Here is a 23,921-nt window from a genome sequence, read left to right as displayed (position 1 = left end):
ACTCTGCTCTACATCGTCTTCATTTGGGGACCCAGGTACCACCATCTGGAACAGGTTTACTTATGCAATAAGGGAAATACAGGGGTTTGTACATCAGCTCTCAAGTGATCCCACATGGAACTGACCACCATTGCTTCTCTTCATATTTCATTGGCTAAGGCAAATCTTATAGCCACTTCCAACTTGAGGATGGCAAGGAAATGCAGTTCTGCTCTGTGCCTGAAAAGTGAAAGAGAAATAATTGTTAGAATACTATCATCTAGGGTGCCTGGGTGGCTCAGTCAGTTAAGCATCTTCTTCTTGGTTTTGGCTCAGGTCATGATCTCACGGTTCATGAGTTCGAGCCCCATATCAGGCTCCGTGCTGACAGCATGGAACCTGCCTGGGATTCTCTCTGTCTCTGTTTCTGTTCCTCCTCTGCTCTCTCTGTCTCTCAAAATAAATAAACTCTTAAAAAAAAATTAAAAAAAAATTAAAGAATACGGTCATCTACTACAATTGCCCTGAAGTTTAAATAAGGTAAATTGTATGAAGCTGTTATCATTAAGCCACAATAAAAGCAGGAAATGTAAGTGCTAGTTTGTTATGGTTGATTATGGCAGGAGAATAAATGATTACTACTTATAGCTTGCAGATTGCAGTGGGGCGGGTGGATGAGCTTGGTGACTAAGGTGCTGGCCTAGGTTCCAATATCAGATCCCCTACTTGCCCTGTTAATAAGAGTAGTTATAGTAGCAAACTCCAGGGGATGTGGTGATTTGATGTTCATGCATGGAAGGGATCAGTCCAGAGCCTGTGCTGGACACAATCAAAAGTGGGTTGTTCACAAATAATAAAATACCTAGGAATAGGCTTAATCAAGGAAGTGAAAGACCCGAATGCTAAAAACTATAAAACATTGATGAAAGATATTGAAGATGACACAAACAAATGGAAAGGTACTCCATGCTCATGGATCGGGAGAATAAATATTGTTAAAATGTCCACACTGCCCAAAGCAATCTGCAGATTTAATGTCTGTGTATACATATGTATATGTATGTATATATGTATGTACGTACGTATGTATACGTACGTATATATGTATGTATACATATCCATTGTGTGTGTATATATTGAGACTACATCAAAATAAAAAACTTTTAAAATTTTTTTTTAAATGTATACACACAATGGAATATTAGTCATAAAAAAGAATGAAATCTTGTCATCTGCAATAATATGGATGGATCTAGAGATTATACTGCTAAGTGAAATAAGTTAGAGAAAGACAAATACCATATGATTTCACTCAGGTGGAATTTAAGAAACAAAACAAATGAACAAAGAAAAAAAAGACAAACAAAAAAGCAGACTCTTAACTATAGAGAACAAAATGATGGTTTCCAGAGGAGATATGGGTGGGAGGATGGGTGAAATAGGTAAAGAGGATTAAGAGTACACTTATCATGATGAGCACTGAGTAATGTAATGTATCTTGTTGAATCACTATATTGTACACCTGGAACTAATACTGTATTTTATACCAGAACTGAAAAATTAAATTAATAAATAAAAATACATTTGTCTGGGGGAAAAAAAGTAGGTTGTTACTATTGTTGTCATCAATATTGCTTTGTTAGGTGGCCCTGAAATAGCCTACGTAGAGTTAATTTAAAATTACTTAGCCACTTGTCTTTTACTTCTTCTCAATTACACTCTATTTACTCTTTCCACATACCCTACAGGTTTTGACGTCATTTCTCATGAGTCATTCATTTCTAAATGATTTGCAAATTTTTTTAACTTTTTCAAACTTAAAAAAAAATTTTTTTTAATGCTTATTTTTGAAGGAGAGAGAGAGAGACAAAGCGTGAGCAGGGGAGGGGCAAAGAGAGCGGGAGACACAGAATCTGAAGCCAGCTCTAGGCTCTGAGCTGTCAGCACAGAGCCCGACGCAGGGCTCGCACCCACAAACCATGAGATCAGGACCCGAGCTGAAGTCGGACACTTAACTGACTGAGCCACCCAGGCACCCCCGAACTTTTTAAATTCTACACCCAATGTGGGGCTTGAACTCACGACCCTAAGATCTCAAGAATTTTTGTGTTCTACTGACTGAGCCAGCCAGGCACCCCTAAATAACTTGCAGGTTTTCTTTAATGTTTATTTACTTTTGAGAGAGAGAGAAAGAGGGAGAGTAGGGTAGGGGCAGAGAGAGAGGGGGGGACACACAGATTTCGAAACAGGCTTTAGGCTCTGAGCTGTCAGCACAGAGCCCGATGTGGGGCTCAAACTCACTGTGAGATCATGACCTGAGCCGAAGTCGGATGCTTAACCAACTGAGCCACCTAGGTGCCCCGTGTGATTTGCAATTTTTAAACATCTTTATTGAGGTATGACTTTTTGCATCTGGCTTCTGTTACTTAGCATAATGTTTTTGAGATGTTGCATGTCTCAGCATGTATCAGTAGTTTACTTTTTTTTTTGCTGACTAATATTCTATTATATGGGTATGCCACATTTTGTTTATCCATTCTCCAGTTGATGGATCTTTGGATTATGTCCAGTGTTGGGCTGTTATGAGTAATGTGGTGATGAACATTTAGGTATAAGTCTTTGTGTGGACATATGTTTTCATTTCCACCTAGTAGAATTGCTGGGTCATTTGGTAGCTCTTGTTGTTTAACTTTGTAAGAAACTGCCAAATTGTTTTCCAAAGTGACTGCACCAAAGTGCACTGCAAAGTGACTACATTGCTAGCAATGTATTGAGGATTCCAGTTTTTTCATGTTCTCACCAACACTTGTTATTACATCCTAGTGGATGTGCAGTGGTATCTTCCTGCAGTTTTGATTCACATTTCCCTAATGACTAATTGATCATCCTTAAATGTGCTTATTGGCCATATGTATATCTTCTTTGATGAAATAGCTCTTTGAATCTTTTGCTTATTTCTTCTTGAGTTGTAAGACTTCTTTATATGTTCTAGATAATAGTCACTCATCAGCTAATGTAATTTGCAAATATTTCTCCTAGTCTGTGACTTTTCTTTTGCTTTTTACTGGCTGCTTGGAGTTTATTTTCCACTTGGTGGAAGGCACACATTACAGGTTGTCGGGAAGGCTCACGTGTGGCTTTGATAGTAAAGTGTGGGGTTCTCTGAACTTCCTTTTTGGTGTTTTCTGCTTTGATGAAAGAACCCAACTGCTTCTGCTTGCTGCAACCTGTCTCGTCTACTGGGTGGGGCAGGGAGGGGCTCTGAGGAGCTTAGTAGTATATCCTCAAGTCTGGTGGCTGGTGATGGCCACCCAGGACTGGGGCCTGGTGTTGGCTTCAGCAGGCTGGCCACCAGGCTGCTTCTTCATGGCTTCCCAGGCCATGCCATAGGTGATCATGCCACTGGAGGCCTGGGGAGATTCCGAGTATTCTGGGGACTCTAACACTGTGGCCATGAACCAGAGAGTGGACTTTATGAAAAAGAAGCTTGCCCACCAGCGTCCTGAGTGGGCCTTCGGGGGACTGGGTGGTGTAGGATGGCTTCCCCAGGGTACTCTGTACTTCTGCAGGAGCTGTTACTGGAAGTGGAACCCAGGCGGTGCTGGTAGTAGTTGTCGGTGGCCACGAGTGAACGAGCCGCTGGAGGGAGTGGCTGCCTTTCTGTTGCTTGTGGGCTGGTGGAAACCTGGGCGGCAACCCCCCGCTCATCCCCTGCTTAGGCCTCAGCATGTGGGGACAGGGGCGCTAGGCTATGGAGCCCGTTTGCAGAGGAGACCATGGGAGGAGGCTATACCATGAGACACGGGGTGTATGTGTTCATTTTCATTCATTCGTTCATTCATTCATTCATTTTGAGAGAGAGAGAGCACGAGCAAGGGAAGGGCAGAGAGAGAGGGAGAGAGAGAGAGAATCCTAAGCAGGCTCCATACTGTTAGTGGGGAGCCAGATATAGGGCTCAAAACCCACCAACCGAAACCAAGAATCGGCAGCTTAACCAACTGAGCCACCCAGGTGCCCCAGTATTCATTTTCTAAATGATGTCTTTGGAAATGCAAAAATATTTAATTGCAGTGAAATCTGGTTTATCAATTTATTCTTTCATGGATTCTGTTTTAGATGACATTTCTAAGAACTGTTTGCCTAATTCAGTATCACAATGATTTTCTTCTGTTTTTTTCCTAGAGGTTTTATAATGTTTAGCTCTTACCTCTCACCTTTAGGACTGTAGTCCATTTGACACAATTTTTGTGTATTATGTGACGTTAAGGGTCTCAGTTTATCTGTTTGCATGTGACTGTCCAATTGTCCCAGCACCATTTGTTGGAAAAAAGGCCGTATTACTACAATGAATTATGTAAGCACTTTTGTTGAAAATCAGTTGACTGTTAATGTTAAGGGTGTATTTCTGGGCTCTCAGTTCTGACCCATTGATCTAAAAGTCTGCCCTATTGCCAGTACCACACTGTTTTCATTATTGTAGCTATTTTTTATAGTTTGTTGATAAATTGGGAAGTATAAACCCTTACTTTTGTTCCTTATCAAAACTGTTTTGGCTATTTTGGGTCCTTGCCTTTTCTTGTAAATTTTAGGATTGTCTTGTTAATTTCTGCATAAAAGCCTACTTGGATTAGATAGTGTTCATGTTGTTCTATATATAAATTCGGTGAAAATTCGCATGTTAACAGTAATCTCCCACTCTATGAACATGGGATGCTTCTCCATTTATTTTGATTTTCTTCCATTTCTCTCAGCATTTTTATTTTATAATTTTCAGTGTACAAGTCCTAACACTTTTTGTTAAATTTATTTAATTATTTATTTACTTAGTGTTTATATTTGGGAGAGTGCAAGCCAGGGACGGGTAGAGAGAGGGGGACAGAGGATCCAAAGCAGGTTCTATGCTGACAGGCTGACAGCAGCAAGCCCGATGTGGGGCTCAAACTCACGAACCATGAGATCATGACCTGAGCTGAAGTCGGACACTCAACTGACTGAGCCACCCAGGTGCCCCACTGTTAAATTTATCTTTATCTTCTGGTGTTATTTCTTCTTGTCAATTGTCATCCTGAAGGACTTCCTGTCGTATTTCTTGTAAATCAAAATTTGGTAGCAGCTAATTCTCTGTCTAGGAATGCCTTTATTTCACCTTGCTTTTTAAAGTATAGCTTTGCTGGATATAGAATTCTTGTTTGGTAGGATTTTTTTCTTTCAGCGTTTAGAATATGTTATCCTGTTGCCTGTTGACCTCCATGTTTTTGGTGGGAAATAAGCTGATTGCATGATGCTTCCTGTGCATGATAGGCTGTTTTTCCTTTTTCTACTTTTGTATATATATTAAATATAGTATATGTTACATTTATGTTTATATATATCTTTTGCCTCTCTTCCTTTTCTGGGACTTCCATTATGTTCACGGTGGTGTCCTTGATGGTGTCCCACATGACTCTGAGAGTGTTTATTTTTATTCATTTTTCTTCTGCTTTTTTATTGTTTGTTTCATATTGGTAATTTCTGTTGATCTCTTTAAGCTCACTGGTTCTTCCTCCTGCCATTTCAGATCTGCTGTTGAGCCCCTCTAGGTGAATTTTTTATTTCAGTTATTGTCATTTTCAACTTTAGAATTTCCCTTTAAAAAAAATTTGTTTCTTTATTGTCTCTCCTTTAATTATTTTTAGACATGGTTTCCTTTGTGAACATGTTTATGGTAGCTATTTGAAGTGTGTGTCTGCTAAGTTGAACTTCTGGGCCCTCTCAAAGACAATTTCTGTTAACCACTTCTTCCTGTGTATGGATCACACTTTACTATTTCTTTGTGTGTCACAATTTTTTTAGGTCATACATTTTAGCAACTCTGGATTCAGGTCCTGTCCTTCCTAGGTCTTTGTTGTTGATATATATTTTTTAAGGTTTTGCTTTTAAATCACTTTCCTGGGCCAATTCTTTGGCCTCTGCTGCCTCTCTCTCCTCATGCTTCTGCTATTTTCTTAAAAAAAAAAAAATCTTGGGGCGCCTGGGTGGCTCAGTCGGTTAACCGTCTGACTTCGGATCAGGTCATGATCTCGCGGTCCGTGAGTTCGAGCCCCGCGTCGGGCTCTGTGCTGACAGCTCAGAGCCTGGAGCCTGTTTCAGTCTGTGTCTCCCTCTCTCTCTGACCCTCCCCTGTTCATGCTCTGTCTCTCCCTGTCTCAAAAATAAATAAAAATGTTAAAAAAAAAAAAATCTTGTCTTAATTTTAAGCATAAGTTACTAGGGGTTGCCTTTGGTTCAGTATGGTTTAATGGTCAGCTAGTGCTTGGTCAGAGGTTGTCCTGAAAAAAAAAAAAAAATAAGGCTTCCACTCTTGGCCAGTGGATCTGTGTGTGGGTTGGGGAATATTTTTAAGTTCAAGCAATTTATGAATCTGCCCCAGCTATTGCTTTCTGCTTTGCTATGTGGTGTCTTTTCTGCATATTCTTAAAGCCTCATGTTGCACCAGGTATATGTGGATAGCTAGGGCCCTCTCTAGTCTCTCCAGAACTTGTGTGCAGCCTTGTATGTATATGCATTCTTCAGATCAGCAGGGATGCAGGGGAGCTTACTAAGACCCACTACGGCTGTCTTATTCTGTGGATCTGTTCAATTCTGGCTGTCTGTCTATAGGTCTGCTCCTTGCTCCCACCAGATTGTAACCACAGTCTAGCCGTGATCATGGTCTTTCCCATTTGTTTGCCACTGAGATTGCTGCTATTTCAGCAATCTCAGCGGGGCTTTTCCTTGCTCTGCTTGGAGTCAGTCAACCCCTACCCCCCTGCCCCCCAGCAGTGAAGTTTTCATGGCTTGCTCTGCTTTGGTCCAATTATAGCTCCGACTCTAGCACTGCTGGAGTGTGTGATGGGAGCCTGTGATGGGACATGTGACGATCATGTGATAGAAACAAGCTAAGTTAAATACTGCATACCTACACTGTGCATACTTGGAAGTTCAACAGTTTCCCTTGAATAAATGTTTCTCGGGTTATTGTACACCTTTGATTTCTAGAGTCCTCAGATGGCTGTATTTAACACTTCAGTTTTATTTTTGGATTTTAGAAGAAACAATTTTCTGAGCTCCTCATTTCATCATTCCAGAGGTCTGGTTGGCAGTTTTGACTTTTGATTTTCTGTTTATCTTAAGACATACCCAGAGGTATTTACAAATTTCAAATTTCAAATGCAAAACCTGGCTTTACTTTGTGATCTGTTGAGGAACTTTAAAAATTGTTTTTGGGGGGCACCTGTGGCTCAGTTGGTTAAGCATCTGACTCTTGATTTCGACTCAGGTCATGATCTCACAGTTTGTGAGGTTGAGCCTCACGTTGGGTTCTGCACTGATAGCATGGAGCTTGCTTGGGATTCTCTCTCTCCCTCTCTCTCTGCCCCTCCTGCTTGGGTTCTCTCTCTCTTTCTTTCTCTCTCTCAGAATAAATAAACATTTAAAAAAACTGTTTTTGTATTTTACTTTTTATTCTTTCTTACAAACAGTTGCAAACACAAGATATAGAGCAACATATATTATCTAATCATGACCAGTCTTATCTCATTTATATTCTGAATTCACCTTCCCCCCCCCCCCCCCCCCCGCTGCCCCGCCTGTTATTTCAAAGCACACACTATATACATTATCTCCTTTCACCCACCAGTATTTCAGCATGTAGTTCTAAAAGGAGGTCTTTCTTTTTCTTTTTTATAAAATTTTTAAATGTTTATTTATTTTTGAGAGAGAGCGCGTGTGCGCACGAGCATGGGAGGGGCAGAGTGGGGGAGACAGAGGATCCGAAGCAGGCTCTGTGCTGACAACAGCCCAAATGCAGGGCTCGAACTCACGAACCATGACACCATGACCTGAGCCTAAGTCAGACACTTAACCAACTGAACCACCCAGGTGCCTGGAGAAGGTCTCTTTTTAAAAAACGTAACCACAATACCATTATTATCGCTAAAACAGTAGTAACTCCTGAGTAACATCAGGTAGAGTTGGGGAACTTTGAAAAATAAGATTCCCAGACCAGTGAGATAAGACTCGGTGGGGGAAGGTCCAGGGTTCAGGATAGGTTAAACTCTCCAGGTAATTGTGACATGCAGCCGAAGTTGTGAACCATTCTTAGATTTCTCGTTAATCCTTTCCCAAAATTGTTCTTCCTTGATAGTTTAAATGCATTAGAGTCAGAGTATTGTGATAGGAGAAATTCTCTTTTGGAGAATTTAAGGTTTTTTTTTTTCTTTCTTTTCCTAACATAGAATCAGTTTTTATGAACATTCAATGGATATTTTATAAAGACTGAATCTCATCTGCGTTCTGGTAAAAGAGTTTTATATAAACCTTTAAAACCAAGTTGCTAGTTTGTGTTATTTGAATTTCTCTAGCCTTATTTTTGGCCAGCTTTATCTGTTACTCTCCTAAAAGAAGTGTGTTCTCACAGTGATTATGATTTTGCCAGTTCTTATACTTTTAAATATTTTAAACATTTAATTTCCTTCATAACTTTTTGCCATGTAGAGTGAAGGAAAATGGCAGCAGACTGTCTCCCTGCCGCCGCCCATCCCACCAGCTCTTGCATTTTCCAGTCCTTAGTTGCACTTGGAATGTTTTCTGATGTTGGTGTCATCAGCTGTGTTGAGTTGACATCAAATGCCATTTCAGCCCTTCTGTCACAGGCCCTGTCTCTGCAGGGTTCATGTCAGAGACCCAGCCTTCAGCTGTGTCTTCAGTACAGCAGGACGTTGCCGCCTCCTGCCCACCCTCAGAAGCACCTGCTGCATTTCTGATCATTGTGTGTGGTAGGCACTTTGGGGAAATACGCACGTTAGAAGTGGCAAGCTGTGATTGAAACCATGATTTTGCATGGCCCGGGTGTGTGCTGGGCTAGTTCTCTACCCACTCCGTTAGTACCATTTGGTCTAGACACAGAGTCCCCCCCACTTCCCGGTTGTGTGATCCATGGCTCACTGTTTTTCCCAAAGGAAGTGCTAATAATTCATTTTGAATTCCTCTTGGGTTTTAATCCTTGGTCCAGAAATGATCTCTTTGAAGAAATGTTCCTCAGGAGGGAGAATCAGCATTGCAGGGAGCTGGCAGGCAGCTGGAAGGGAGCTGCCCTTCCCAGCTTGCCCCAGTAGCCATGGGCTTCTGCCAGTCACATGTGCCACCTGCTTGGGCTCAACAAGGGATGCTTTGCAGTGACTTGCTCAAGATGACAAGGACAGGTTTGGACAGAGCTCCCTTTCCTTAAGGGAGAGTGACGGGGCCTTGATTTCGCGGGGGCTGGAGGGATGTCATTTGACCAGCTCAGAGTGGTGGGTCGTGGACTCCTGATCTGCGATTCAGGAGCATTCCTGTGTCTTCTGGATGACTTCTGCCACAGGCCTACCTCCCTCTGTGTTGCCCATCAGAGGCCAACTCTGTTCTCCAGTCTGCCGCAGGAGGGAGAGGCCGGATCATGTCGTGCCAGCCATTCGGGGCGGGGAAGTGGTTTTGATTCGCCTCCACCCTCCTCTCCAGTGTTTTCTAATGCTCAGAATACTGGCCAGGATTGTCTTGCTTCTGTGTGGCCTCCAGAGACTTGCACCTCTGCAGCCATTCTCGTTTGTTCTCCTCACCTGCCAAGCAGTCGAGGGTCGGGGGTGGGGCAGGTGTCAGTCGTGCAGATGAAAAACAGGGAGGGCTCAGGACTTTTCTATATCCCAGGGTTGAGGGCAGAGCCGTTCCCACAAGGCCAGAGGAGCAAGCACAGTGGTTGGAAACATGGCTTCCCAAGGTGGACAGACCTGGGACTTAACACTGCTGACTGGGGAATTGGCTGCAGGTTACCATGCCCTTCTGGGCCTCAGTTTCCTCTTTGCAGTATTAGTTTTCCGGGGCTGCCATAACCAAGTACTAGAGACTGGGTGGCTCAAACAGCGGAAATTAATTGTCCCGTTGTTCTAGAGGCTGCAAGTTAGAGATAAAGGTGTCAACAGGGCTGATTCCTTTTGAGGCTCATGAGGAAGAATCTGTTCTGTACCTTACTTCTAGCTTCTGGTGGTTTGCTGATAGTATTTGGCAATCCTTGGCTTCTGCTGCATCACCTTAATCTCTGCCTTTATCTTCACCTTGTGTTCTCTCTGTGTATGTCTGTGTCCAAATTTCCCCTTCTTATAAGAACACTAGACATATTTGATTAGGGTTACACCCAGTGTAACCTCATTCTAACTTAACCAGCTACATCTGCAGCAACCCTATCTCCAAATAAGGTCAGATTCTAAAGTACTGAAGGTTAAGACTTCAACACATAAATTTGAGAGGGACATAATTCAACCTATCGCATTGGTCATACTGCCCATGCACCAGGGCTGTTGGGTTATTAGTTCATACCAATAAAGCACTTAGCTCCGTTCCTGTCACACAGTAATTGCTCAGTAATGTTAGTCTTATTGAGGGGCTTTGATGACCTCCTCTCTCCATGGGACCGTTGCCATACCTCCTGATTGACTCACTGCTTCTGTTCAAGCCTCGTCCATTCCATTCTCCAGAGATAGAAATGAAGTCACATCATAGCCCGTTCGTAAACACTCCAGTGATTTCCCATTTCTAGCAGTCAGGATCTTAGGGCTACAGGGAACAGAAAACCCAACCCAAACTGGTTTAAGGAAATTGAGAGATTATTGGCTTAACATAATTGAAGTCCAGGGGTAATCTGGTTTAGGTACAGCTTGATCCAGAGTTCAGATAATGTTATTACCAATACTGAGGTTTTTTTCTCCTTGATCTCTCAGATGGTTCCTCTGAGCTGTTTTTACTCATAACATTTAGGGCACCAAATGTGTGGGGTTTTTCCTCATACCAACTGATTCTCCAACTCTCCAGATGCCAACTGGGTATGTTGCCATTCAATTCATTTCTGACACTAACTACCCAGAGTTAGCACAGACCCTGCAGGTTAAGGGCTCAGTCCCACAAGACTGCCCCCACTTCAGACACCAATAGAAAATTCCAGATTACCACCTGTACTTTTGACCAACTGGCTGTAAATTGGGGTTCCAATAACCCCCTTCTCGGGTTTGATGATTTGCTGCTAGAATGGCTCACAGAACTTAGGAAGACACTTTCCTTACGTTTCCTGGTTTATTACAAAGGTTGTGACTAAGGAACAGGCAAATGGAAGAGATGCATGGGACAAGATCCAGGGGAAGAGGCACAGGGCTTCCATGACCATTTCAGGCACACCACCTCCCATGTGTTCACCAACCGGGGAGCTCTCCAAACCTGGTGTTGAGGGGCTTTTATGGAGGTTTCATTATGCAGGTACTGTTGATTAAATCACTGACCGGGGATGGTTAGCTCTATCTCCAGCCCATCTCCCTTCCTGTAGGTTGAGGGATGGGTGGGACTGCCAGTTCCAACCCTTTCACCATGCCTTGATCTTTCTAGTGACCAGCCCCTTCCCCGAAGCTATCTAGGGGCCTCTCAGCCAAGGGTGGCTTTATTAGCATAAACGCAGGTGTGGTTGAAAGGGGCTTGTTAGGAATAACACAAGATGTTCCCATCACCCCTGTCATTCAAGAAATTCTAACGATTTGAGGGGCACCTGTGTGACTCAATCGGTTAAGCGTCCGACTTTGGCTCAGGTCATGATCTCGCAGTTCGTGAATTCCAGCCCTGCATCGGACAATGTGCTGATACCTCAGAGCCTAGAGCCTGCTTCAGGTTCCGTGTCTCTGCCCCTCCCCTGCTTGTGCTCTGTCTTTGTCTCTCAAAAATAAACATTAAAAAAGAATTTAAAAAATACATATATAAAAAAAGAAACGTTAAGGATTTTAGAAGCTTTGTGTCAGCAACCAGGGACAAAGACCAACTATATATTTATCACAGTTCTGGTCTCAAGTTGGTTGTTCTCTGATAGTTACAAGATGATTGCAACAAATCTCAGCCTCAGCCTTGAATTATGAGGCGCAAGTCCAATGGAAAAAGAGAATGAAAGACCTTTTTCGTGGGACCTTCTCCAAAAGTTCTTAAATTCACTGTGTGTCGGCTTAGGTCACATGCCACAACCATTACCATTGCCACGACCGGGGGAAGACAGGATGCCTTCGTGGGCTTTGTTAGGCCGGGGTCAGGGCTGGAGCTCCCTGAATATCTATCTCGTGGCCTGAAAGTGGGGGCTGTCTGGACTCCAAGTGAAAATAGGGTGCTTTGTGGGAAGAAGTCCTTGTTGTGGCCTACACGTGCACCATGATGCGGCCCCTGCCAGTCTCGCTCACGGAGCAACAGCCAGGCTTTCGTGTAGTTTCTCAAACAAGCCAAGCTGTTTTCCTACCTCAGAGCCTTGGTATGTGCTCTCCTCTGACCTTAAAATGCTCTCTGCCTGTTGGCTTTTCACCTGGCCTTGTCCTTCTTTGTTTATTTTTTTAAGTTTCTTTATTTTGAGAGAGAGAGAGCACGCGTGCACACACATGAGCGTGAGCAGGGAAGGGGCAGAGGCAAAGAGAATCCCAAGCAGGCTCAGTGCTGTCCACGCAAAGCCTGTCATGAGGTTTGATCACATGAACTGTGAGATCACCACCTAAACTGAAATCAGGAGTCAGCTGCCTAACTGACTGAGCCACTCAGGCACCCCTGGTCTTGTCCTTCTTATCCCTCAGATCGCATCCTAAATGTCAAGTCTTCTAAAAGGCCCTCCTGGACCATCCTGAATCTAAACTAGGGCCCCTGTTATTCTCACCTGGCAAGCCTTCAGAGAAGTTATCATATTTAATTATACATTATGTTTACCTTTACGTGTTTAATGTCTGTCTTCCCCACAGGAAGGTCAAGCCCAGGCCTATTTATATTCCCTCCCATTGTGTCCCCGATACAGAATAGGTGCTCAAAAAAAAAACCAAAAAAACAAAAAGGTTTATTAAATGAATGTGGTTGAATTGGAATAGTTTACTCATTTAAAATTACTGCTAGCCTGTCACTGAACTGGAGCAGGGAATAATGACTAGCCGGAAGTATTAAAAACCTGAAGGGAAAGTTTTACTAGTTGATTAACTGAAATGCATGCTTCAGCCATATTTTTGTAGGCCTGTTGGCAGTAATGATGCCCAGAACTTCCTTTTAGAGTCTTGGGGCCAGTTGACCTCTCACCTACATCTCCTAACAATGAAAACTTCACGTTCACTGGAGTATGACAGTTAACACATGTTTTTAATTAGCCTGTTAGTCATCTTGTATCTGAGGAGGCCAGGGAGTGGAAAGCTAAGGTCAAGTGTTTTGACCACGCTGCTTACACTTCAGAATCTCTGCGAGGAGATTCTTGTCAAGGATGGAAGCCTTGTTCCAGGTCACCCCCTTCTCTCCTAAAGCCACAGTCAGCCTCTTAGTGCAGAGTGAAGAGGTCGCCAGTTTTCTTCCCTGGCAGAAGGCAGGTGTGGGAACGCTCAAGGACGTGGGGGTGTATCTTATGGAAGAGTTAATTTGGGCAGTCATCAGGTAAAGCAGAAATACTGTAGAGTGAGACCACCTTTAACCTTTCCTTAAGATGTCGAGCATTAGTTAAATAATAGATTTGGCTGCTGTCACAGACCCAGAATAGTAGTGGTGTAAATGAGAGAACAGTTAATTTGTTGCTCATGAAACAGTTTGAGAGTGAGCAGCCCGGGGCTGACACGGCGGCTTCGCAGCGTCGGGGGCTTGCCAGTTTGTCACTCCCCATTCCCGGGATGTTGCCCTCATCTGCGTGGTCCAGGATGACTCCCCACCATCATGGGCATTCCAGCCCAGGGGAAGGGAGGTTGTGAGAGAAGACAGAGCCTCCTTTAGTCTTAAGGCAGGACATTTTTTTTTTTTTTTTTTACCTAAGATTCAGACAAAATTTACCCTTTTGAGTGTACAATTCAGTAGTTCTCAGTGTATTCACAAGGTTGTGCCCTATCATCACAATCAAATTGCAGAACGTTTTCATTACCCCCCAGAGAAACCCAGAACCTATTCACTCCCCCTCTCCCCCTCCTCCCAACCCCTGGCAAGCACTAATCTACTTTCTGTCTCCATGGATTTGCCTGTTCTGGACCTTTCATGTAAACTGAATAATGCAATATCGGGCCTTTTGTGTCTGGCTTCTTTCACTCAGCATAATGATGGCCAGTACTTCATTTCTTTCTATGGCTGAGCATTCCTTTGTAGGGGTGTACCACATTTCGCTTCTCCATTCATCAGCTGATGGACCTTTGGATTATTTCCGCTTTTTGGCTCTTCTGAATGAAGTGTGAACTTTCATTTATGTATAAATTTTTATGTGAACGTATTCTTCAGTTTTCTTAGATGTATACCTAAAAGTGGAATTGATGAGCCATGTGGTAACTATGTTTTAACTTTTTGAAGAACAAGGCAGAGGTTCTTAATGTTGGTGTGCCGGGGACTTTCTGACGTCTACTTCTCAAAAGTGAAAGTAAAGAGGTCATCTCCATCTACCCCTCTAAATTACTGGAGTTCAGTTCCTGAATTCTACCACGCTTCAGAGGGGTGACCAGAAGTCATACACACCTCTTCCACTCCCATCTCATTGGTCTGAATTTGGTCAGGTGACCAAATTGCTGCAAGGGAGGCTGGGAACTATAGTCTTCATTCACATCAGCCATGTGCCTGGCTAAATGTAGGAGTTCAGTTATTAAAGGGAAAGGGAGAATGGGTATTGGGAGAAGTCAATATTACACTATACCGCATGCAGCCAGTTTCTTTCTGAGGTCTGTTCTTTCTTCTGAGAAGCACCTGCCAAAGGAGTTTGCCTTTAGAGGCCACGTTGTATGAAAAATGTGCTTTTTGAAACACTAGATGCTACTCAGAGGGGCAGGCTGCTCCATGATGAACTGAGCTTGCCTGAGGGAATAACATATGCTTGACTCTCATCTCACATTCACACCAGAACAAATGCTCATGAAGTGGAATAGTGGACATCTGTGCTATTTAAATTATTTGTCCTTTTTTAGGGGGTGAGAGGATTGAGGGGGTCAGGTGCATCATTGAATATGTGTGAGGTAAACATTTGATGCAACCTCTTTGTACCTTTTTGCTGTGCCATAGATGTGTGGTTGGCTTCTCAAATGACCAAATGTTGGTATTGTATTGGAATGCTTGATTCTAAGTGTCAGAACTCATCTTAGATCACCCAAGGCAGATGGGGACTGATTTATCAGCTCAGAATCCAAGAAAGTTAGCAACAAAGAGAGTGGGCAGCTTGGGTGTACAGAGGTAGGATATTGCAGGACACGTATGGCCCATTGGCAAAGTGACCTCCCCATGGTCTTGGTTGTAGGGGTTGAAGACCAGTGATACTGATGATAATAATGGTAACAGCTGGTCTTTATTGATCACTTACTGTATACCTGGCAGGGTGCATGGATGAATTCATTTTACAGCAACCTTGAAAGCTGGACCCTGCTGTGTCACCATTTTCCTGATGCACAGGGATTAATTGACCCGCTCAAGATCATGTTTGTTTATTTGTGGTAGAGGTAGGATTTGTCCCCAGAGGGTCCACTTGTGGCCTGTGCTTTTAATTTACCTTAGGAGGAAGGAGAGGGGGAAGGTAAAGTGCAGGAGTAGAGGCTTGAAATTCTGGACAGAAGAATGTGTGTTTACTTTCATGCCTTTGTTTCCCCAGTATTTATTTTTAACGATGACTTTTGAGTTTCCATAATTGTGCCATCGCACTGGTACATCTCCCCCCTCCTTAGCGCCACCATGTAAAAGCTCAAGTGACTACTGATCTCTTTCTCTATCAGTTCTAGGCCAGCCCTCAGCCTGGTTTCAGGTTTTAAGAGCCAGTGTTTTGCTGTCCTAGTTTTAAACATGAATTTTTAAAAAAAGCAGTTGATTTGTTACTAAGCACATATTTACGGCGCGCACCAACCAGGTGCCGGGGACACACAGGTACATCATTAAGCAAGTCCTTGCCCTCATGAAATTGACGATCTGGAAGGGAGGCAGAGGATTTAGACACTAAACAAATAACTTCACAAACATTGACTGCCACCATGATAAATACCATAAAGTGAAAATATAGGGAACTTGGAGGGCATATTAACGTGTGGAGCAAAGGGCCAGACCCAGGGGTCGGGGAAGGTGGCGAGGGGGCTTTGTGAGAAGGTGTGTGTCTGTGCAGAGCCCTGAGGCCGAGAGGGCAGCATCTGGGCAGAGGGGAAGCAGACCACCTCCAGGGTGAAGTTGAAAGGCCTAAGTACTGGTCGTAACCTGCCAACTCCCACTGGACTCTGAGGAGAATGCCTGCCATCAAGGCTCCACCCACCCCCTCCCCCCTCCCCCACCCCGCCAGCAAGTCGGTTTCCTCATCTTTAAGATGGGAGCGGCGACTTTGGTCATGGTGTCCACTGCACTGGTTCCTGTGAGGGGCAATTGAATATTGTAGACAAGACCTCTAGAGCTGCTCCAGGCATGCGGCAGGGGCTCTGTGGGTATTAAGTGATTAAACCTTTTATGTTGTGGGACTTAAAAACAGCTAATAGAAAACCAGAATCCAAGTTAGGAAAGTGCTTGACAGGTGGGCTACCAGACATGGTGTGGGGGTGTGAGGCACAACCACTGGATACCACCCCCCGGGAGGCATTCAGAAATGTGTGGAGCCGTTTGGTCTCACGGTAACATGGGGGCCAAGAATGTTAAATTTCCTGCGATGCAGAAGACTGATGTCGTAACGCGGGATTGTTCCACCCAAAGTGCCGGCAGTGGTCCTCTGGGGACGGCATCCACTAACGTAGCTCTTTTGCTCTCCCTCCTGCTCCTGTTGGATTTCCTTCCCTCCATGGAAATATAGCTGCGTGTGTAGGTGCAGGCTGCCCGTGAATGCCCCGACCACCAGTTCCACCGCCTACAATGTTCACAAGCTACCCCCACCCTGTGGCACTGGGAAGCAGTGCCAGCTCACTGGCAGGTGTGAAGCCAAGTAAATAGTCCTGGTTTATCAGTCAGGGTTCTTGGGTTGCAAGCAATAGAAACCAGCCTGGACACGTGCACTAGAAGTAAGACTGGGGTCAGGCAGCCCTGGGGCATCTTGAGGCGGGTATTTGGGGCCACGTCTTCAGGGCTGTCCTGGCAGAGGAGGAGGCGGTGAGGTGGCAGTGAAGACTGTAGCTGGCGTGAATCCCAACCTCACTGCTGCTTCACAAGTTTCCCAGTCTTTCTGTGCCTCGGTTTGTCAGCTGAAAGGGATAAACATAGAGTTCCTGCGAGGACCCTGTAAGGTGACACTTGGGACTTTTAAAACAGTGCTGAGTACAGAGTATGTGGCTAGATGAAAGCCACTATTTTTATTTTATTCCTGTTATTATTATCATTATTTTGTTATTTGTGTCGTGAGTACATTATTAGTAGCATTAGTGTTATTTTTGTCAGCAGCTTGGAATTCACATTCCTGAGGAAGAGCAGCTGATTGGCCCAGCTTGGATCATGTGGCTGGGCGGGGCCTGTGATTCGCCATGCTGGCCGCCCACTGCCCTACCCCCAGGCCCCTGGTTATTTGCCTGTTTTGTGCCATGGCCTGTGCTGAGCACAGAGGACACAGAGGAGACAGTCGTAACACAAGGTATCTTCCTGACAGGTCTCAAAGTTCAGAGGGAAAGAGCTGGAGAATGAGGATCCTGGTTAAGACCAAGTGCCTAGAACAACACTTGGCCCTTAGGAGGTCAGTAAATAGTTCTTTTTTTTGTTTTGTTTTAAGTTTGTTTGTTTGTTTGTTTGTTTATTTATTTATTTATTGAGAGAGCGAGCGAGAGAGAGAGAGGACCAGCAGGTGAGGGGCAGAGAGAGAGGGAGACACAGAATCTGAAACAGGCTCCAGGCTCCAAGCTGTCAGCACAGAGCCTGACACAGGGCTCGAACCCATGGACCGCAAGATCATGACCTGAGCCGAAGTCAGATGCTCAACTGACTCAGCCACGCGGGCACCCCCCCACCCCCAGTAAATAATTCTTGAATGAACAGACACACAGGAAAATGCAAGAAGTTTATGGGAGCACACAACCAAAGCATCTACTCTCTATAGCCACCACTGATTTTAAAAGAAGCTCATGGTTGCACCTGCAGCTTCCAGGTAAAGCGCAGAGGGGCATGTGCCTGCATGTTCTTGCACACAGTAGATGTTTAATAAATGGCCACTGAATGATCTCCTAGGTGCGTAGCCCTGCAGCCCACCCAGTGTGATGGTTGGGGACAGACCCAGAATTGGGGAGCTGGCTGCCTTTTCTGTGGAACAGGATGTGTAGATGTGGCTCCAGGATGCATCTCTGTGGAATGCGGTTGCTAATACAAATGAACTTCCTCACGTCACAAGGCATCTATTATGTGAACAGTTGGATGACTCACTGTGGGCCTGGGCGGGCTCTCAAGGGGAGTTTCATAGCCGCGGTTACGTTTCAGGCTTCCCTTCGGAGAATGGCTTTTCTCCACAAAAAAGACTCTTAATAAGAAAGATAATAATAGCTAGCACTTTCCAGGTGCCTGACACTGTTCAAAGGGATTAACCCATGGAATCCTCATTACATCCCATGAGGGCAGTATTAACATGATCCCCATGGCGCTGAGACTCAGGGAGGAAAAATACCTTTTGGGTTCCCAGCCAGTGAGGAAGAGAGTTGGTATTCTGGCCACGGTCTCTCACTCCAGAGCTTAGGCTCTTCACGCCATACAGTCTCCTTTCTCTCCGTAGTACTGAGTTTAAAACAGTATTTCATTAATTTGCACACGGTACCTCAGTGAAAAATAAAATCAACTTTCTTCCTTCCCCTGAAGCAGTCACAGAAGCAGAAGCAGCCACTGTGGCCTGTCTCCTTTCAGAAAGTCTCTGTGTATGTACGACTACTGTATAAATGCTGGCCAGACTCTCATCAACACCGAGGGCAGCAGACCACAGTCCACGGGCCATATTTGGCTCCACTGCCTGTTTCTGTAGGACCCAGGCTTTTACACTTTTACATTTTTAACGGTTGAAAAAAAATCAAAAGAACATTTCATGACGTGTGAAATCACACGGCCTTTGGGCTTCCGCATCCATGAATAAAGTTTTACTGAAACACAGCCAAGCTCCTTTGGTTATGTATGGTGTGTGGCTGCGTCCACGCCGACAGCAGAGGTGAGCAGTTGCGACAGAGACCACATGGCCCCCAGACTTAAAGTATTTACTCTCTGGGGGCTCTTCGGAAAGGGTTTACTGATCCTTGCACCACATGCTTTCCTTCAATAGTGTGTCGTAGAGCACTTTCCTTGCAAGGTGACTGTGTTCCCTTCCCCCTCACCCATTTGTTTCATGGAGACAGCCGGGCTGCAAATTGTGGGCCAAGCTCAGGTGTGCGGCAGGAGGTGGGTTGGTTGGTGCATCCACTCACGCTCACCCTAAGCATTTCTTGGGCACCAGCTGCGTGGCAGGCTCCCGGCTGGCAGCCACAGCAGGTCTGGGCCTGCGCTCAGGAATCCACAGGCACGTGGGGGAGTCAGACATTCTCAGGCAGTCCCACCCAAGGATGCATTCCGGTGCCTTCTCTGACCCTCTCTGTCCATTACTCCTGCTTTGTTTTTACTTGTGACCCTTTTTAAAAATTAGGCCATGCATTTATATGCTTGAAAAGTCCACCTGTGTGTGTGTATGTGTGTGTGGACACACAGTGACAGGTCTTTCTCTGCTACTCCTTTTCCTGCTTGCCTTGTTCCTCCACCCCTTAAGCAATCATTTGTATTAGTTTTTGCATATCCTTCTAAAGTGTTTTAATGCAAATACTGATAATCTATTTTTATACCCCTTTTCCTTATACAAAATGTAGCTAACACCCTATCCTACACTTTGCAGTTTTTTGTTTCTTTTTTTAAATCTCTCTTTATCCAGTCCAGTGGTTGAACACTAGGGGTTAATTAGGGGAGAGAGAAAGGTGTGTATTAAGGAAGAGCATGTATTGAGAAAACAGCATGAACAGCATGTGTGGAGGTCCTGGGGAGTGTGGCTTCCTCCAGGTAGAGGGAGGGCCTGAGAGCTAAAGCAAAGGAGGAGGGCCCTGTTCTGTCTGCCAGGGCCTGAAGGTCGAGGGAGGAACTGTGGCCTTGATTCTAGAAGCACCTGGGTGTGAGGTTCTGCTCTGTTTCCTTACATGCCCTGCTTTTCTCTGTGGCCAAGTGCATGTGGCCTTTATCACGTGTGGCAAAGGAGAGGCCAAGAATGTCCTTGAGATCAGGTTATTGACTGTGGTTGATAATGAAAGAAAATTTCTCTTGTAAGCTCTTCCTAGGAGTTGTGATCTAGCATCTAGTGGTTTGCAGGCCTGTGCCTCTGGCCTCAAGGGTCCTTACCAATCATGTGACACAGGACAAGTCCATCACCTCTCATCTTTTCAGTAGACACAGTCACGATGCCAACCACAGGGGTTTTTGGAGGGTGACACACACACTGTGCTCAGTTCCGAGGTTGCTACATAGTAAATGCTCAATATGTGGTAATGAGGGCTTCATTTATTTTTATAGGCTTGACTTGGGCTCACACTTAACATAGCTCACAATGAAGACTTTTGATTTGGGAGCCTGATCACCTGGATACTGATAACCCCTCTCTGCCAGTTACTGTCTACGTTGGGCAAGTAACGTAACCCCTGCGTCTTGGTTCTTTGCTGAGGAGGAAAGGAGTTAACATTTGTATTGCACTTAAAATAGTGCATGCAAGTAGTGACCTCAGTGGATGCCAGCTATTATTATTATTATTGTTACTGCACACGCTCTGCTTTCCGTCAGAGTCTCTACATGAGACTCTGGGGAACTTAATGTCAGTGATAGCAGTGCCACCATCATTTCAGGGAAACAGTGCCCTTTGTTACCATTAGCACCTCACCACTTCCAAAAAACACCCTTCTACAAATACCTGGAGCAAAGGATTGTCAAGAATGGTAATTCCACTAGACTTCTCTTTATATGTCATGGGCCATATAAAACCACGTGACTGCCCTTAACTGCAAGGACGGCTGGGAAATCTAGAGTTTTCCTAATTGTCTCTCCCAGTAGAATAGAAATGCGTTATCACAGGGGTGCTCCTAAGTATTTGCAAGTCTAACCATCAGGAGGGGCTCTCCTCCCAGCATATGACACACGTCCACATCCACATTGTTGGGGTTGATTTGCAGAAAGTAACCTATGGATTGTGGCAGAACTCCTGGCCTCCAGCCTGAAGTGCTGGAGGAAAGTTTGTGAGGGACACAGTTCTAAAGCCCCTTGAGTTGTATCCGTCTAATCAGGGCAACAATTATACCTCCTAGATCAAAGTCGAGAGGCAGGCTCTGGGGAAGAGTGCCTAGAGCAGCTGGAGAAAGGCTGCAGAACCGGTTTTTTTTTTTTTTCCCCCGTGCAGGTCTGTTTACCTACTTGCCTGTTTGCCTAGAGGACCATCCCATTGGCTCCTAGAGGCCTTCCAGGTCATCACCTCCCTTGGGCTGGGCCTCTTTTTGCAGATGGCTGGGCCCCCTTGGGCCAGGGAGTGCCTACTGTGTGTCAGGGCACTGTCCAGGGTGCTGGAGATAACAATAAGTAACACTGCACCGACCATGTGCCAGGCATTGCAGGTGCTTGGTTAACTCAGTTAACCCTCTCAGCAGCCCCAAGAGATGGGTCTGCATTAGGCCCGTTACAGACATGTGAAAAAGCAAGTCTTGATTAAAAAAAACAAAAAAACAAAAAACGGGGTTCCTGGGTGGCTCAGTTGTTTGGGTGTCTGACTCTTGGTTTCAGTTCAGGTAGTAATCTTACAATTCGTGGGATTGAGCCCCGTGTCAGGTGCTGTACTGACAGTGTGGAGCCTGCTTGGAATTCTCACCTTCTCTGCCCCTCTGCAGCTTGAGCTCTTGTTCTCTCTCTCAAAATAAATAAACTTAAAAAAATCAAAATAAAACCCTTACTTTTCATAATGTTCATTTTTTTAAATTGAATATCTGGTATTTCAGAATAACATGAACCTTTTTATTGATGGCTTATTTTGTTAGCCTAATTTTTTTTTTTTTTTTAGTATTTATTTATTTATTTATTTTGAGAGAAAGAGGGTGGGGAGAGAGAGAGAGAGAAAGAGAAAGAGAGAGAGAGAGGGAGAGAGAGAGAATATGAATGAGCCAGGGAGGGGCAGAGAGAGAGGGGACAGAGGATCTGAAGCTGGTTCTCTGCTGACAAGAGAGAGCCCAATGCGGGACTAGAACTCCTGAAACATGAGATCATGACCTGAGCCGAAGTCGGATCCTTACCCAACTGAGCCACCCAGGTGCCCCTAGCCTGATTTTTTTTTAATAGTGTTTGCTTTTCAGAGCACTTTCAGATTCATAGCACAATGGAGGATACCCCCTACCCATGCACGGTATGGGGGTGCATACTTACCCCACCCATGCATGGACCTCCCCTGTTATCAACATCATCCACCAAAGTGGTACATTATTACAATTGATGAACCTACACAGACATGGTGTCATCACCCAGAGTTTATAGTTTACAGACTCTTGGGGTACATTCTGTGAGTTTGGACAAATGTATAATGACACATACCCACCATTGTAGTACCATACAGAGTAGTTTCACTGCCCTAAAAATCCTGTGTGCTCCACCAGTTGATCCTTTCCTCCTCCTAACCCCTGGCAATCATCAGTCTCTTTGCTGCCTCCATTGATTTGCCTTTCCCAGGATGTTATATGATTGGAATAATACAGTATGTAGCCTTTCCAGATTGGCTTCTTTCACTTAGTAAATACACTTAAGGTTTCTCTATGTCTTTTTACGGCGTGAGTAATATTCCACTGTTTGGATGTACCAGAGTTTATCCGTTCATCTACTGAAGGACGTCTTGGTTACTTCCAGCTTTTGGAAATTATGAATAAAGTTGCTATACACATCTCTGTGCAGGTTTTTACATGAACAGAAATTTCTAACTCCTTTGGGTAAATACCAAGGAGCATGATTGCTAGATCGAATGGTAAGAGTATGTTTACTTTTATAAGAAACCACCAAATTGTCTTCCAAAGTGGCTGTACCATTTTGCATTACCATTAGCAGTGAATGGGAGTTCCTGTTTTCCCACATCCTCACAAGCATTTGGTGTCAGTGTTCTGGATTTGGCCATTCTACTAGGTGTGTGGTGGTATCTCGCTGTTGTTTCTAAGTAAGCTCTATGCTCATCATGGGACTTGAACTCATGACCCTGAGAGTCACATACTCTACTGACTGAGCTAAGCAGGTGCCCCTCTTGTTTTAATTTGCATTTCCCTGTTGAATATAATGTGGAGCATCTTTTCATATGCTTGTTTGTCATCTGTGTATCTTCTTTGGTGAAATGTCTGTTAAGATATTTGGCCCATTAAGGGCGCCTGGGTGGCTCAGTCAGTTAAGCGTCCGACTTTGGTTCAGGTCATGGTCTCATGGTTTGTGAGTTCGAGCCCCACGTCAGGCTCTTTGCTGACAGCTTGGAGCATGGAGCCTGCTTTGGATTCTGTGTCCCTCTCTCTCTGCCCCTCCCCGACTTGTGCTGTGTCTCTCTCTGTCTATCAAAAATAAATAAACGTAAAAAAATAAATTAAAAAAAGATATTTGGCCCATTTTTTAAATCTTTTGCAAATATTTTCTCATAATCTGTGGCTTGTCTTCTCATTCTCTTGACATTGTCTTTAACAGAGCAGAAGTTTTGAATTTTAGTGAAGCCCAGTTTCTCAACTCTTTTTTTCATGGATTATGCCTTTGGTGTTGTATCTAAAAAATGATCACTATACCCAAGGTCATCTAGGTTTTCCCCTGTGTTATCTTCTAGGAGTTTTAGGATTTTTTGTTTTACATTTAAGTCTGTGAACGGTCCCTTTTGCATTAACTTTTGCAAAAGATGTAAGGTCTGTGTCTAGATTCGTTTTTCTGCGTGTGAATGTTCAGTTCCAGCACCATTTGTCTAAAAGATTATC

The 23,921-nt window shown here is 44.3% G+C and overlaps 1 protein-coding gene and 1 pseudogene across 7 annotated transcripts in view; one reads left to right on the top strand and one right to left on the bottom strand.

Annotated features, from left to right (window-relative positions):
• The window catches only part of SIPA1L3 (signal induced proliferation associated 1 like 3), a 238,350-nt gene that overhangs the window by 35,956 nt on the left and 178,473 nt on the right, over nucleotides 1-23,921 (top strand). For 2 of the 7 annotated variants that reach the window (XM_042969308.1, XM_042969306.1), the window contains exon 2: nucleotides 17,570-17,653. The exons of the other annotated variants lie outside the window; for them this stretch is intronic. The gene's annotated coding sequence lies outside the window, so the exon portion shown is untranslated. The remainder of the gene's footprint in view (nucleotides 1-17,569; nucleotides 17,654-23,921) is intronic. 7 annotated transcript variants of the gene reach the window in all.
• On the bottom strand, nucleotides 2,993-5,420 carry LOC122234284 (annotated as a pseudogene).

This window comes from Panthera tigris, chromosome E2, assembly GCF_018350195.1.
Source record: "Panthera tigris isolate Pti1 chromosome E2, P.tigris_Pti1_mat1.1, whole genome shotgun sequence".
NCBI lineage: Eukaryota > Metazoa > Chordata > Mammalia > Carnivora > Felidae > Panthera > Panthera tigris.
This window is presented reverse-complemented; position numbering and strand designations above follow the sequence as displayed.